The sequence below is a fragment of the Symsagittifera roscoffensis genome, chromosome 4 (assembly GCF_963678635.1).
Source record: "Symsagittifera roscoffensis chromosome 4, txSymRosc1.1, whole genome shotgun sequence".
In the NCBI taxonomy this organism is placed as follows: Eukaryota; Metazoa; Xenacoelomorpha; order Acoela; family Convolutidae; genus Symsagittifera; species Symsagittifera roscoffensis.
This window is the reverse complement of record NC_087065.1, coordinates 45,718,777-45,734,771: the sequence shown is the minus strand read 5'-3', so window position 1 is coordinate 45,734,771 and position 15,995 is coordinate 45,718,777. Positions and strand designations below refer to the sequence as shown.

Genomic DNA, 15,995 nt, shown 5'->3' with positions numbered 1-15,995 from the left:
TACTGGAAGTTTTTGAAGAAGTAAAATCTCACAATATTTTTTTCATGGTAATATAGACATGTTGGTGGATCATTCAAAGAGAAATTTGAGTACTCTGGCATAAATGGAAGTCAAACCCTTTAAAAAGTTTTGTATGAATTTGAAAGACTATGTGCACTCAAAAAATCATGTCTAGGACAGTAGGCTGATTGTTTTTGAAGCCGAAGGCACTTGAGGCCGAAATATAGCCAACCATTTTGGAACTTTTGTAATCTTATGGTTTTATAAAATCGAGCAAATTTAATTCGTGATGGTGGTTATGCGTAACAATGCAATATTCAAGGATGCATCCGCTAGTTAAATCAGCCAAATTTTGAAACGCATAAACTATACAAAAGAAAAAATTGCTCTAACATCAATTTTTTTTCTGATAATTCCTGAACTTCAATTAAAGGGTCAAAGTGTATGAAAAAGGCAATAATATAAAAGAAAGCTGAAATATGGAAATTTTTCCAAAAAAAGTTTTTAGTGATTCAAAACGCGCGACTGATACTGCGATTTGGCGTGACGTCCAGTCGGCCTGATGTCCGACACCACAAAAAAACCCCGAGTATCTTTTTCTTAACTTTTAGAACATGCTGCTGCCTTTTTCCACTTCGCCTCCCGTCATGTTAAAATAATTTGTTTCATAGTTATTATATGTAATAACATGGCTAAATGTGGAATATCATACGATCCCGGGTTGACCAAAACTTCTTATCATACAATTTCCATATAAAAAAAATTTCTTAGCAAACAATTCCATACGTACAGAAAACTGTATGAAATCTCTATGATAAGCTTTTTTCCATAAATGAAAACTGTATGGCAAGCGTTTTTCCATTTACAAAAACTTTTAATTTTTTTTTCCAAAAATGATTTCTGAAAATGGTTCGTAACCGAAAGCAAGTAATAAAGACCTTGGTTTACTCAAAGCAGCAAAGGTTGGACGGTCTTGCATTTATAATGCATGAAAGCAACCGGAATTGTCTTGACGCTGTCTTTCACAAATGATATAATTAAAATAACAAACTTTATATTTTGGCCAAAAATTTTCAACCATGATTATTTTCAAAATTCGTTTTTTTTAATTATCAGTTATTGATGAGGGCAAACATTAAAAAGCCATTCGAAAAAAGTCGGAGTTTTCAGCCTTTTTCAAAAAAGTTATTCAGCAAAAAGGAAACACACAGAATTAGTGTATCCAGGACTACGTTATGCACACAAAAAATTAACTTTGCTTCCAAATATTTTTTTAAAAAATATTGGTGTGAGTACAAAGTTCGATTTGCGGTTGGAAAAAAATGGGTTTAATTCAAAATTACTTCAAATCAAAAAATTGCTAATCATACAATTTTCATTTATGGGAACTGTATGATACGCATTTTTTTTTTTCAAAAACAACTCGGTTTTTTCATTACAAGGCTGTTTTATTAGAATCAAACAGCCGCAGAATGGAGTTTCTAGTTTTTTTCAACCATTTTTTGAAATTGTACGAAGTTTGTATGTCAAAACTTTTTCCATACACTTGATGTATGGAATTGTACGATACGCACTTTCGGTTTATGGAGGTCAACCCGGGATGTGAAAATTCAGATTTTTTTGTTTATCGTCGTTCTCTTCAATATGTTAATTATTGTTTTTTAACAGAAAGACACTCACTTATGAGAGGAATGAAAGAGCCCCTTTTTGCATGTTGATTTATTTCTTCATTGTGATGGAGTTTACTTTCATTCAATAACTCGCTCCAACAAATCTTTATTTCTGAAGAGAAAAGCATAATTTTTTTCAAAGTTTTTGGCCAAAAGCGTTTGCTAAATATCTAAGTAGAGCATTTTTTGCAAGAAGTTTTTTCTAACATGAATTTGGTAAGAAACTTTCATGAAACCTTTTTTAGCAAGAAGTAAAGAGCTGTCTGGATTTGAACAGCCATTGTCACATTAACTTGTTCGACACTTGCGTGCACACAATAGTCGAGCTGCATACTCCAAAACAAGACTACCCTACCCGTATATCAAGGCAAAGCCCTGGATGTTCCGACTACCCCTTAATCCATATCAAATAGTTTTTTAGAAATGAAAATATTGAAAACCTATAAACTTTGGACAAAATCAAACTGTGAAATGTTTAGTCGTATGAAAATAATACGACTGATCTGATTAGCTAGCCTCAATTCAATTTGGAATAATTTTGTTTTGCGGGATGATCTGCAAAGCATAAACAAGACTGCTCTATCAGGGCGAAGCCCTGAAAATTACTACTGCCGTTTAGGGACTATGGAGCATTAATAACATGAAAAAAAATTTAATTTAATCATAAAAAGAACGAAATTTCTTTTAGAAAATTTTGCAATTTTTGTCAAAATTCATTTTTTTTAAATATCAGTTATTGATGAGGGCAAACATTAAAAAGCCATTCGAAAAAAGTCGGAGTTTTCAGCCTTTTTCAAAAAAGTTATTCAACAAAAAGGAAACACACAGAATTAGTGTATCCAGGACTACGTTATGCACACAAAAAATTAACTTTGCATCCAAAAATTTTTTTAAAAAATATTGGTGTGAGTACAAAGTTCGATTTGCGGTGGGAAAAAAATGGGTTTAATTCAAAATTACTTCAAATCAAAAAATTGCTAATCATACAATTTTCATTTATGGGAGTTGTATGATACGCATTTTTTTTTTCAAAAAAAACTCGGTTTTTTCATTACAAGGCTGTTTTATTAGAATCAAACAGCCGCAGAATGGAGTTTCTAGTTTTTTTCAATCATTATTTGAAATTGTACGAAATTTATATGTCAAACCTTTTTCCATACACTTGATGTATGGAATTGTACGATAAGAACTTTCGGTTTATGGAGGTCAACCCGGGATGTGAAAATTCAGATTTTTTTGTTTATCGTCGTTCTCTTCAATATGTTAATTATTGTTTTTTTTAACAGAAAGACACTCAAATATGAGAGGAATGAGAGAGCCCCTTTTTGCATGTTGATTTATTTCTTCATTGTGATGGAGTTTACTTTCATTCAATAACTCGCTCCAACAAATCTTTATTTCTGAAGAGAAAAGCATAATTTTTTTCAAAGTTTTTGGCGAAAGCGTTTGCTAAATATCTAAGTAGAGCATTGTTTTGCAAGAAGTTTTTTTTAACATGAATTTGGTAAGAAACTTTCATGAAACCTTTTTTAGCAAGAAGTAAAGAGCTGTCTGGATTTGAACAGCCAATGTCACATTAACTTGTTCGACACTTGCGTGTACACAATAGTCGAGCTGCATACTCCAAAACAAGACTACCCTACCCGTATATCAGGGCAAAGCCCTGGATGTTCCGACTACCCCTTAATCCATATCAAATAGTTTTTGAGAAATGAAAATATTAAAAACCTATAAACTTTGGACAAAATCAAACTGTGAAATGTTTAGTCGTATGAAAATAATACGACTGATCTGATTAGCTAGCCTCAATTCAATTTGGAATAATTTTGTTTTGCGGGATGATCTGCAAAGCATAAACAAGACTGCTCGTATCAGGGCGAAGCCCTGAAAATTCCGACTGCCGTTTAGGGACTATGGAGCAGTAATAACATGAAAAAAAATTTAATTTAATCATAAAAAGAACGAAATTTCTTTAGAAAATTTTGCGATTTTTGTGAAAATCATCCCACCACACGCCATATAAAATACAAGAAGATGAAATTTGCTCCTAGTGACAAATCAGTTATGGCACATAAGCTTCCTTCAATCAATTTAGAATGATTTCTATGACGGATTAAATCTACGCTTACGCGTTAATAGCGCGAAATATATCGCGCGATAATTGTCCCTAATTGGCCAAACTGGCAATCTTTAAACCCCATAATTTACGAAAAATGATCAAAGATGAATTTTTTTTCAAGTTTAAGCTCAGGAAAACAAAAAATTTCAAATGATATAAAAAAAGTGCTAGTTAAAAAAGTCTAATATTGTCCGAAGAAAAAAACCACCCGAGCACAAATATTCCGTTACGTTCGTTACGAAAGTCAGAACAAAAATTCGCTTTACGTTTTCGAGATTATGAATAAAGCCTTCAAAACGCGCTTAAATTAGTTCCGAGCATGGCCAAATTGGCAGTTTTCAAACTCCCAGAACTTTGTAAAAAACGATCAGAGGTGAAATACTTTTTCATAATATTTGGTTTCATGAAGTCAACATGTTCAATGGGGTAAATTTTTTTGTCGAAAACTTTTATTTCGACCGCCAAAAATTTACTGAATAAAACAAACTGCACCAAGCATAATTATTCCGCTTTCTTTGAAATTCGGATCAATAACTTTTAATCGCTCAAAATTATAGTCAATTGTAATCCATTCAGTTTTATCTAGAAATACACAACACATATAAAAAAATGTTGTTGGGTACCAGCCAACTATTGAACTACAATTTCTTTTCAATTAAGTACTTCTTTGTCTAACGTTTCTCTAGTTTTAGCAGATAAAATTGGTCTAGCTTAAATCATTATCAGTTGCTGCTAAGGCAATATCCAACTTTTTGATTGAACGCAACCGTTTTTGAAGATGTCTTTGTGTTATTCCCTTAAAAAACGCTCAAGATTGGATCAGAGATCGAAAAATGATTTAGACTAAGAAACGTGGATTCAAATTAACTAAACTTACCTTGTACTAAAGATAAGAAGATCATTTTGATGGAATTTTTTTCACAGCTTTAGTCTATGAACCTTAGGTCAGCTTAGGAAAAAAAATTTAGACTAAAAAATGTATATTAAATCAATTTAAGTTACCTAGTACTAAAGCTATGAAAACAATTTGATGGATTGCTTTTGACAGAATTAGTTTATGAAATTTAGGTCAGTTTAACACAATTTGAATCAATTTGAATCAATTCACTTCAATTCCAGCCGATTCCAATTTTTTTATCCGTTTTAAACTAATCATTTTACAAAAATCATTTACAAATTTTTGCAACTTTTTCAACTCTCAACGTAAGCAGGATCAAAAATAAAGTTTTTTAAATAATGTTTTGTGCTGATGTTTAGCATGAAAAAAATACCAAGGGTTCTCACAAAAAGATGAAAATTCATTTTAACAATTTAAAACTCAAAAAAGAATTATACTATTAATGGAAAACAAAAATCCATTATAAAGCAATAGAAATTAACGGAAATTTATTCATTGGCTGGGAAGATTGTAGACCTTCTCCACAGTTTTTTCGTCCCAAAATGCATTCGTTGAGTTCCAAGGAAAATTGCTCATCATAATGGGTAGATGTAATTTTGTGTCGATAATCAGTAAGCCCAAAACCTACTGCGTTGAAAAATTGTTCCTCATTATTTGAAGTTGGGAGCAGAAACTTGCACCAAGCATAACTGGAGTTGCTTTCTTTCAGACCTTTCGCCAAAATCGAGGTCGCTAGATCAAATTCGCAATCAGATACACTCACATATATTTCGGACTTCAGCGAAAAACAGCTTCAATTTCTTTAGGTGTCAAATTTTTTTAGTTTTTGTTCAAAATTTTGCAAATGCCACAATCGAACTGTGTGTACTTCCTAATAGCGTCGGACAAGTACTTGTTGAAGGGATCCAGCTCGGGGTAATGCTCATTGATACCATAAAACAAAATTCTAGCATCTACCATATCCAAAGTGTCTTTCTGCGAGGCTTTTGTAACCCTGTCTAACCATTTCAGTTCTTAAAAACTTGATTAATTTCCTTATTTTGCCTGAGGGTGGTTAAAAAGTCAACCATAGAACCTTAACTACGAAAATAATTGGATACGATTAACCGAATTTCACTATAACGGATGAACATTTGATAGGTACTAGACATTGCATGACATTTCGACACACCGGCAACAAGTTACTGTGTTGTCGCAGTTTGGCTCCGAGTAACTTGTCTGAAGTTTTTGCATGATTAAGTTAATTTTTGACAACTTAACTGCGAAAATACCTAGATAAGATTAACCGGATTTCACTCACTATAACGGATGAGCATTTGATACGTACTAGATATTGCGTGACATTTTGACACACTGGCAACAAGTTAGTGTGTTGTCGCAGTTTGTCTCCGAGTAACTTGTCTGAAGTTTGTGCATGATTAAATTAATTTTTTGAAAAAACTTATTCTTATTTTTTGGCAAATTCGTTGACAGCAAGAGCAAGGCGATGTAAAGCGCATCGGAGTAGTGGTTTTTGAATCAAAGAAAATTTATTTAAAAATTTTACGAAAAGATATATCACAAAAAATATAAAAATTTTCGCAGAAAGCCGTTTTTCTTTCAGTAGGCATGAAAATGATAGCAAACATTTGTCCTATCCACTTTTTCGTTGGAGTACACAGCGAAAATTGCAACGTAGTACGTTGAGAGTACAGACCACCAATCCAAATTATTAGCGAACTTATTTGGAAAATTTTGCTGATAATCAGCTCAACTTCCTCGGTAACCAGGATCATGTATTTCATGAACGTTTTAGTGCAAATTTAAACTGGTGAAATCTCTGGTAAGTTTGTCCTCATCAAATGAGATTGGTTTCAAGGAATAGCAGACCCCTTTGAGCCAGCTTTTAAAAATTTTAACAGGCACAGAAACTGCAAATTGTATGAGACGGTTAAAGTGGGTTGGTATCTGTTCGTTTTTTTTTATCATAATTTGGTTGAAACATTATAACATGCGTAATTAAGTTCGTATATCCTTTCTTAACACACATTTCCAATTGTTGCCCTCAGGTTGTTTGAAATAATGGAAAGCAACTAGCTTGTTCTTGCAATCCTTCATTTCAAAACAAGCTGATAAGTATGAGAGAGTTGGATGATTTATATGCAGGCTTGTAGTGTTTTGACATTTTTCAGAAATCGCAATCAACGCGTAATTATCCCGGGTTGACAAAAATGCGTGTCATGCAATTCGCTTTTATGAAAAAAACGCTTGTCATACTCTTTCATACAATTTCATAGAGTAAAAGTAAGTGTATGAACATAGTAAAATAAGCATTTTTCCACATTATGCAATTTTATAACATGCGTTTTTTCCATACTCTGGAATTAAATTTTGAGCTATTTCATCAGTCTTTTTATTCCCAAAATTGCATCAAAACAGCATGATACGAATTTTTTCCGTTCTATGAAACCGTATGATTAGCATATTTTCAACAAAAGATAATACAAAAAATTTATGTTTTGAGATTTTGTGTTTCATCCGAAATACTAACCAAAGATTTTTGCCACGAGAAAACCTAGAGGGTAACTGGCAGTTGCCACGCAGATAAACTGCATTTGGTGATTTTAGCCATGTAAGTTAATTTTAACATTTTCACATGGATTTATATCCCAAAAATGTAACTTGAATGAAACTGTATGATAAGCATTTTTCTTCTATGGGCGTCAACCCGGGAATTTTCAAGTTTAAAAGTTGTCCAATGAGATCTTAGCTAGTAACGTAAATTAATGGCCTACTTGAAAATTATTTAATGGAATTTATCAATTTAGGAAATCCCTTATTGGTGCGCCATTAATGGAAATTAATTTTCGCGCCCTTAATTCTTGAGAACCCCTGGAAAATACTATTAGAAAAAAAAGAAGAACTTTTTCATGAGCCATTTTATTGGAAAGCATTCATTGGTTCACATAAATTAAATCTGACCCGATTTTTTTTCCGTAAATGTTGTTGTTCCGATTTTCGTAACGAAAGTAACGGATTATTTGGGCTCGGGTGGTCTTTTTCTTCACACAAATTTCGAAAATTAAACTAAAAGTTTTGACGCTTTTTAACATCATTCAAAAAGTATTGTTGTCCTGAGTTCAAATTTGAAAAGATATTTCCTCTGTGATCATTGTTCGTAAGTAATTGGGGTTTAAAGATTGCCATTTTGGCTAATTAGGGACAATTAACGCGCGATATATTTCGTAGATCTAATCCTTCTTAGAAATTGTTCCAAATTGGTTGAAGGAAGCTTGTGCCATAATTGATTTGTTACCAGGAGTAAAAATTGTCTCTCTTTGCCTACATGATTTATGAGGGGGAAGGTTTATTTTCAGAAAAAAATCTCAGATTTGAATTATAAATTCAATTTTTTTAAATACATTTAATTGTTTCTTGTAGTTACTGCTCCATAGACATTAGAAGGCTGTCCAAACATTCGGGGTTTCGCAATAATACAAGCAGTCTTGCGTCAGTTTTAGTGATCTTTTGTGTCTTCAGCAACAGTGGTATATGGTCTCTCCGATGTATTCACTATCAAGTTTCAACACAGGTTTGTTCAATTTTCACCTGGTTTTTGTTCCTACCACTGAAAACTGGGAAGTATTTTGTTTTTGGTTGGCTTTAAATAAAGGTTTTTTTTAGTTTTGCCCAAAATCAGCCACCCCAAAAATTATCAGAACGGGTCAAATGAAATATCGCCTTGAAGCCCTTTCCTTCTTGATTCGAACATTATTTTGGAATTTTCAAAAATTTTCTCAATGTTCAGAGGAAGCTGTTTGAGCGTTTACGTGCTTCGAGATCATGAAGCGTACAAATAGGCTTTATAGCAGAAAACCATTCACCATTGAAAAACTCACAGAAGCTTTTTTTCCTTTAAACTGTTGACAATTATGCCTAAATAACTAGTGTTCTACGCGTTGTGTTACTTCTCTCATCACACTACGCCCACAAACATTTTTCTAATAAATCCGGTGGGGAAATTGAGTGCACAGCAACCTGAATGTCAGCATTATCGCCTTATTGATGAATTTCTCGAGAATGAATGATAAACTTTTCGGAAGATTCTGTTTCATATTCATGACTGCACTCAATCTGTTATATGAAACGATATCTAGACAAAGCTTCAAATTAAAATTCAACCTTTTTGAATGCTTTTTAAATACTTTATAAGTTTTTCATGCTGAATCTTTTGTTATCATAGTCTTGATCATCCTTTTTAATACAGATTTTTAAATCTGTGATTTGTAATCTCTACTCAATTCCTGTATTTTATTTGTTCATTCCAATCCAGCCATCTTTCGAAAATCTTAAGAAGATTCATGCCGGTTCATTTTGAACCAATCCAACTTACATTAGATCAACTCTTAGGATTTGACAAGCATATGATATCTGAATATGATCCATAAAGGACCATCATATAAAGGATCACCTTAAAGGAGAAGCTTGATTCAATCCAACTGACATTGGATCAACTCTAATCAAGCCATCTTTCGGGAAAATAATGATGTTTCATGAAGGACCACCTTGAGTCATTCTAAATTACATTAGATCAACTGCAATCGAACAACCTTTCGGGAAATTCCAGATGCTACATGAAGGACCACCTTGAGTCATTCTAAATTACATTAGATCAACTGCAATCAAACGATCTATCGGGAAATTACAGATGGTACATGAAGGACCACCTTGAGTCATTCTAAATTACATTAGATCAACTGCAATCAAACAATCTTTCGAGAATAAAATGATATCCCATGAAGGACCACATTGAGTCAATCTAAATTACCTTAGATCAACAGCAATCAAACCATCTTACGTAAATTTAAATACGATAGATAAAGGATCACCTTGAGTCAATGTAACTTGAAATAGATCAACTCTAATAAAACCATCTTTCGGGATTATAATGATGCTATATAAAGACCACCTTGAGTCATTCAAAATTGCTTTAGATCAACTGCAATCAAACGATCTATCGGGAAATTTTAGATGGTACATGAAGGAACACATTGAGTCATTTTAAATTACCTTAGATCAACAGCAATCAAACCATCTTACGTAAATTTAAATACGATAGATAAAGGATCACCTTGAGTCAATTTAACTTGAAATAGATCAACTCTAGTAAAAAACCATCTTTCGGGATTATAATGATGCTATATAAAGACCACCCTGAGTCATTCAAAATTGCATTAGATGAACTGCAATCAATTGATCTTTCGGGAATCTAAAGATGGTAAATGAGGGACTACCTTGAGTCAATCTAAGTTGCATTCATTTAACTGCAATCAAACGATCTTTCATAAGTTTAAAGACGATACATAAAGAATCATCTTGAGTTAAAAAATAATTTGCATTAGATCAACTCTAATAAAGCCATTTTTCGGGAATTTATGGATGTTCCATTAAAGACCACTTGAGTAATTCTGACTTACATTAGATCATTTCCAATCAACTGATCTTCCCTGAATTTTAAGCTGATACATAAAGGATCACCTTGAGTCAAAATACCTTGCTGTAGATAAACTCTAATGAAGCCGTTTTTCGGGAATATATAGATGTTCCATGAAAAACCATCGTGAGTCATTCTAAAATACATTAGATCAACTGCAATCAAACGATCTATCGGGAAATTACAGATGGTACATCAAGGACCACCTTGAGTCATTCTAAATTACATTAGATCAACTGCAATCAAACAATCTTTCGAGAATAAAATGATATCCCACGAAGGACCACATTGAGTCATTCTAAATTACCTAGGATCAACAGCAATCAAACCATCTTACGTAAATTTAAATACGATAGATAAAGGATCACCTTGAGTCAATGTAACTTGAAATAGATCAATTCTAATAAAACCATCTTTCGGGATTATAATGATGCTATATAAAGACCACCCTGAGTCATTCAAAATTGCATTAGTTGAATTGAAATCAATTGATCTTTCGGGAATCTAAAGCTGGTAAATGAGGGACTACCTTGAGTCAATCTAAATTGCATTCATTTAACTGCAATCAAACGATCTTTCATAAGTTTAAAGACGATACATAAAAAATCATCTTGAGTTAAAAATAATTTGCATTAGATCAACTCTAATAAAGCCATTTTTCGGGAATTTATGGAGGCTTGAGTAATTCTTAGCTACATTAGATCAACTCCAATCAACTGATCTTCCCTGAATTTTAAGCTGATACATAAAGGATCACCTTGAGTCAAAATACCTTGCAGTAGATAAACTCTAATGAAGCCGTTTTTCGGGAATATATAGATGTTCCATGAAAAACCATCGTGATTCATTCTAAATTACATTAGATCAACTGCAATCAAACGATCTATCAGGAAAATACAGATAATACAGCAAAGACCACTTTGAGTCATTCAAAATTACATTAGATCAACTGCAATCAAACAATCTTTCGAGAATAAAATGATATCCCATGAAGAACCACATTGAGTCATTCTAAATTACCTTAGATCAACAGCAATCAAACCATCTTACGTAAATTTAAATACGATAGATAAAGGATCACCTTGAGTCAATGTAACTTTTAATAGATCAATTCTAATAAAACCATCTTTCGGGATTATAATGATGCTATATAAAGACCACCCTGAGTCATTCAAAATTGCATTAGATCAACTGCAATCAAACGATCTTTCGGGAACCTAAAGATGGTAAATGGGGGACTACCTTGAGTCAATCTAAATTGCATTCATTTAACTGCAATCAAACGATCTTTCATAAGTTTAAAGACGATTCATCTTGAGTTAAAAATAATTTGTGTTAGATCAACTCTGATAAAGCCATCTTTCGGGAATATATGGATTTTCCATTAAAGACCACTTGAGTAATTCTTACTTACATTAGATCAACTCCAATCAACTGATCTTCCCTGAATTTTAAGCTGATACAAAAAGGATCACCTTGAGTCGAAATACCTTGCAGTAGATAAACTCTAATAAAGCCGTTTTTCGGGAATATATAGATGTTCCATGAAAAACCATCGTGTGTTATTCTAAATTACGTTAGATCAACTCCAATTAATTTATCTTTCGTAAATTTGAAGCTGATACATAGAAGTCACCTTGAGTCAAGATAATTTGCATTAGATCAACTCTAGTAAAACCATTTTTCGGAAACATAATGATATTCCATGAAAAATCACCTGAGTCATTCCAAAATACATTAGATCAACTGCAATCAAACGATCTTTCGTCAATCTAAAGATGATAAATAAAGAATCATTTTGAGTCAATCTAACTTACATCAGTTCATATTTCATCAAGCCATCTTTTCAGGAATGGCTTGATGCAAAGTTTGAAAAAACATCTGCACATCTGTATTGTTTTTCGATTTTGGATTGAAATGAATTATTCACCTTGTGTCAAAATATCTTGCATTAGATCAACTCTATTAAAGCCGACTTTCGGGATTGTAATGATGTTCTATGAAGGTCCACTCTGAGTCATTATAGATTACATTAGATCAACTGCAATCAATCGATCTTTCGTCAATCTAAAGATAAGACATAAAGGACCACCTTGAGTCAATCTAACTTAATTCAGATCAACTTTAACCCAGCCATCTTTTCGGGAATGGCTTCATGCAACACTTGAAAAAAAAACCGATCATGTGTATCATATCTCGACTTTTTTGAATTGACTGATTCAACTTGAGTGAATTTAACTTGCATTAGATGCTGAGGCTTCACATTGAGCCTCTCTCAAGCAGACTTGGACCAGAGCAAGCTTGAAATGGTCTAGGTTGAGCTCTGCTTCCCCCTCATTGATGTGACGCAGCTGGAAATTGAGCTCGAGCTAGCTGTTTAATTGCTCCTGCGTAGCCTAAATTTTTTAAGATTCAACCTCTCAGAGCTCGGCAAACTACCTCAGAGAGCTCAGGCAAGCTTGTACGAGCTTGTTCTAAATCACAGAGATCAAATAAGCTCTGTGGACTGACCAGTTTGACCAGTTTGAGCTAGTACACCCTTAAATCACATAGCTCTGATAAGCTCTGTGAATTGACCAGTTTGAGCAAAATTCAATTGCTCTTCTACGTGCTTAATTTTTTTATCCATGGTGCACTACCTTGGGTCAGTTCAAATTACAATAGATCAACTCCAGTTAAAAAATCTCTCGTAAATTTAAGGTCCATACATAAAGAATCAACTTGAGTCAATATAACTTGCATTAGATCAACTCATATCAAGCCATCTTTCGGAATATAATGATCTTCAATGAAGGACCACTTTGATTTATCCTAAATTACATTAGATCCACTGCAATCAAACGATGTTTTGTAAATTTATGACGAAAAGCAAATGATCAACTTGAGTCAATTAACTTGTGATAGATCAATCGTAATAAAGGCATCCTTCGGAAATAAAATGATGTTTCAAGAAGGACCATTTTGAGTCATTCTAACTTACTTTAGATCAACTGCAATCAAATGGTCTTTCGGCAATCTAAAGATGATACATAAAGGATCACCTTGAGTCAATCTAACTTACATTGGATCAACTTTAATGAAGCCATCTTTTCGGGAATGGCTTGATGCAAAACTTTTAAAAAAACATCTGTACTTATATATTGTTTCTCGATTCTTGGTTGAATTCAACTAAACTCCTTGTTTGGTTTGAACAATCATCGTATTATTTTGAGGCATTGAATCATTCATTTTGACATCCATTTAAAGTACTGAGTAATCCTCAGAACTTTATGTTTAAATTCACTCGATATTTATCATCGAAATTCGCAATCCATCATATATTATGTCAAAATTTTATGGGATAGTTTACGGGATCCCTTTTTATGGGATAGTTTACTTGTAAAACAAAATTTGTCTGCTACAAAATTGATTTAATTTTAACGGAAAAAAACGGCTATTACAACATACAATGACAAAATAACATAATCAAATCATCTTTCAGAAAAGTCAAAGGTTAAAGTCAACATCCAAAAATTGATTTCAAACCAAAAATTGGCTTTTAAAATTAAAAAAAGTTTTTGACGTTCAAACAAAAATTCCTATTTTGAAAAATAAAGTTTTGATAAAACTTCATGGAAAATATGAAAAGCTCACTTTGATGACATTGGCTTGTGAACTGACCAGGAATTTTTGTGGTAGTTTTTTATTGATCAAAAAGAGTCAAAACTTGCCATTTTTAAAGTCAAAATTTGGATCCCAGTTTTGCAAATTCTTCCTGTCAGTTCATCGTCTTTTTTCTCTAATTATAGAAAATGCGTCACTTGAAAAAAATGCGTCTAAAATTTTCAGTTTTATTTGCTTTCTGCGGTTAAATTGAATCAGCACTAAAATTTTTATCCATTGAAAATGATAATTGTGATAAGTACCCCATGAAAAAATCCTTTTTTTGTTAAATTCAATCTTAAATCATTTTCCACTTTGGGTCAATTGTTAATTTATTCTTCCTCTTTGAGTCAACCGACTGTTAATTTTTTCCTGAAAAAGGCCAAATTAAAATTTCTAAGGAAAATTTTGACGCCAAACAAACAGAATTTTTTCCCATTCTTTTTCATTTGAATAGAACAAATGTGCTTATTATTAAACCAAGTCTTATAGGGTCTTCCTTGACTCACACACGCACACACATGTGCGCACACACAAATTTGCAGTTGTTCTTTTATCATTTAATTAATTCAGCCCTTCATATGCCACATATATTGAGCAAAGCAACCAAATTGATGAACCCTTCTCCAGAGAAACTATGCAAAAACATGACAACAATGAATCAAAGGAGAATCAATTTCATCCAAGTTCTATCAATTCAAAAAAACTGACGAATCATAGAACCCAAAAAGACGACAAAAAACTATGACTTACATTTTAAAAAACTTTGCTGCACATTTTTTTCAGCTTCATTTTTCATCGTGAGTTTTGAGAGTAATTTTCATCGTGAGTTTTAATCAGTAATATTGTTCGTATCACAAAAATAACGAACATATGAATCATTTTTAAACTAATTATTAGTTTTTGCATTCAGCTTTCCAGTTGGGGATTAAAATTGAAAACTGGTTGTATTTTTGCTGCAACTAATGAATTCGGTGCTTCTTTTCCATTGCGGCCTCTTCCGTTAATCTTCATAAAAAAATCAGTTTAGTATATCACTTTTCAATCTTAAACAAAAGCAAAAGAGGTCGTCCTAAAGGCACACCTGACCATATAGACGGTTCTTTTGTTTTTTTGGAAATTTTCTATACTGCACTTTTTCGGACAAGCTTTTAAAACAAATGACACATGAAGAAATTAGCCCGATTGGCTTTATTGGTCTTTATGAGTGGTATAAATACAATCTTAGGCAGCCATGTATGAGAGCACAGGAAGCGTTTATTTCCAATATCGAAAATGGTACAGTATATAGATTGTAGTCGGTGTATCTATGCCTATTTTAACAGTTTACCTGTTCCTCTGAATTGAATAAGCTTGGACGAATGTGATATGCGTTTGCTGCTACTGAGATGCTAAGTCAATGTAACTGAGGCTTAATGTACTTGTATTACCACCTCGCCATAGCGGTAGTTTACTTTCATTTTACACAATTATCCAGATTAGTATTTACAAAAGTATACCATTCTGATGATAGCTGAGTAGGATCAGACAGTAAGTTTTTTTCTCTTTAAGAAAAAATTTACGTTTTTATTAATCAACTCAAGAAGAAAATCGTTTTTTTTTTTCAAATCTGCCACTGTGTCAATTTGAACTAATTCATTGAAAATAGACTGAATATGCTTTTTAGCAAATCTGAAAACATTCGTTTAATTTAAATAGCATTCTAATGAGCATTTTTGTGGAAATCATTAGGTGCTGTCTACATAATTAAATGCGTAAATCATTAACATAATGCCAAAAAAATATATTTTGCCTAATTAACTGTTCAAAGACTTTTTAATCAGTGGAATCATCGAGCAGGGAAATTGGTGATTTGAGTTTTTTTAACAGTCCTCCCCTACATATATTACAGAAGATTTTGTTTTATGGCTCAATAGTAACAAGTTCTTATTTGTTGCAATAATCTTTCATATAGCTGAGATTTTTTTCGAAGGATTAAGCCAACTTGTTTAACCCTTAAAATCATGCATAGTTGTTTTTTCTGAATATCTCTCACTTCATTTTGTATCAAAATTCCTGGGAAGAAAAACCGAAATTACTTGAGACCTGGGAAGATCCAAAAAACATGGGTAGGACTAGGTTATAATCCTCAGCTCTTAGTTCATAATTATATCCCTACATATGGGAACAGAATGACGTAACCCAATGCTATGA

The 15,995-nt window shown here is 32.7% G+C and overlaps 2 protein-coding genes across 4 annotated transcripts in view; both read left to right on the top strand.

Annotated features, from left to right (window-relative positions):
- The window catches only part of LOC134844305 (ATP-binding cassette sub-family C member 4-like), a 463,247-nt gene that overhangs the window by 121,085 nt on the left and 326,167 nt on the right, over positions 1 to 15,995 (top strand). The window lies entirely within an intron of this gene.
- Positions 1 to 15,995, top strand: part of LOC134844607 (GTP-binding protein Rhes-like) — a 46,759-nt gene that overhangs the window by 634 nt on the left and 30,130 nt on the right. Inside the window, exon 1 of one of the 3 annotated variants that reach the window (XM_063861367.1) lies at positions 15,116 to 15,332. The exons of the other annotated variants lie outside the window; for them this stretch is intronic. The gene's annotated coding sequence lies outside the window, so the exon portion shown is untranslated. Of the gene's footprint in view, positions 1 to 15,115; positions 15,333 to 15,995 lie in introns of those variants that run through there. 3 annotated transcript variants of the gene reach the window in all.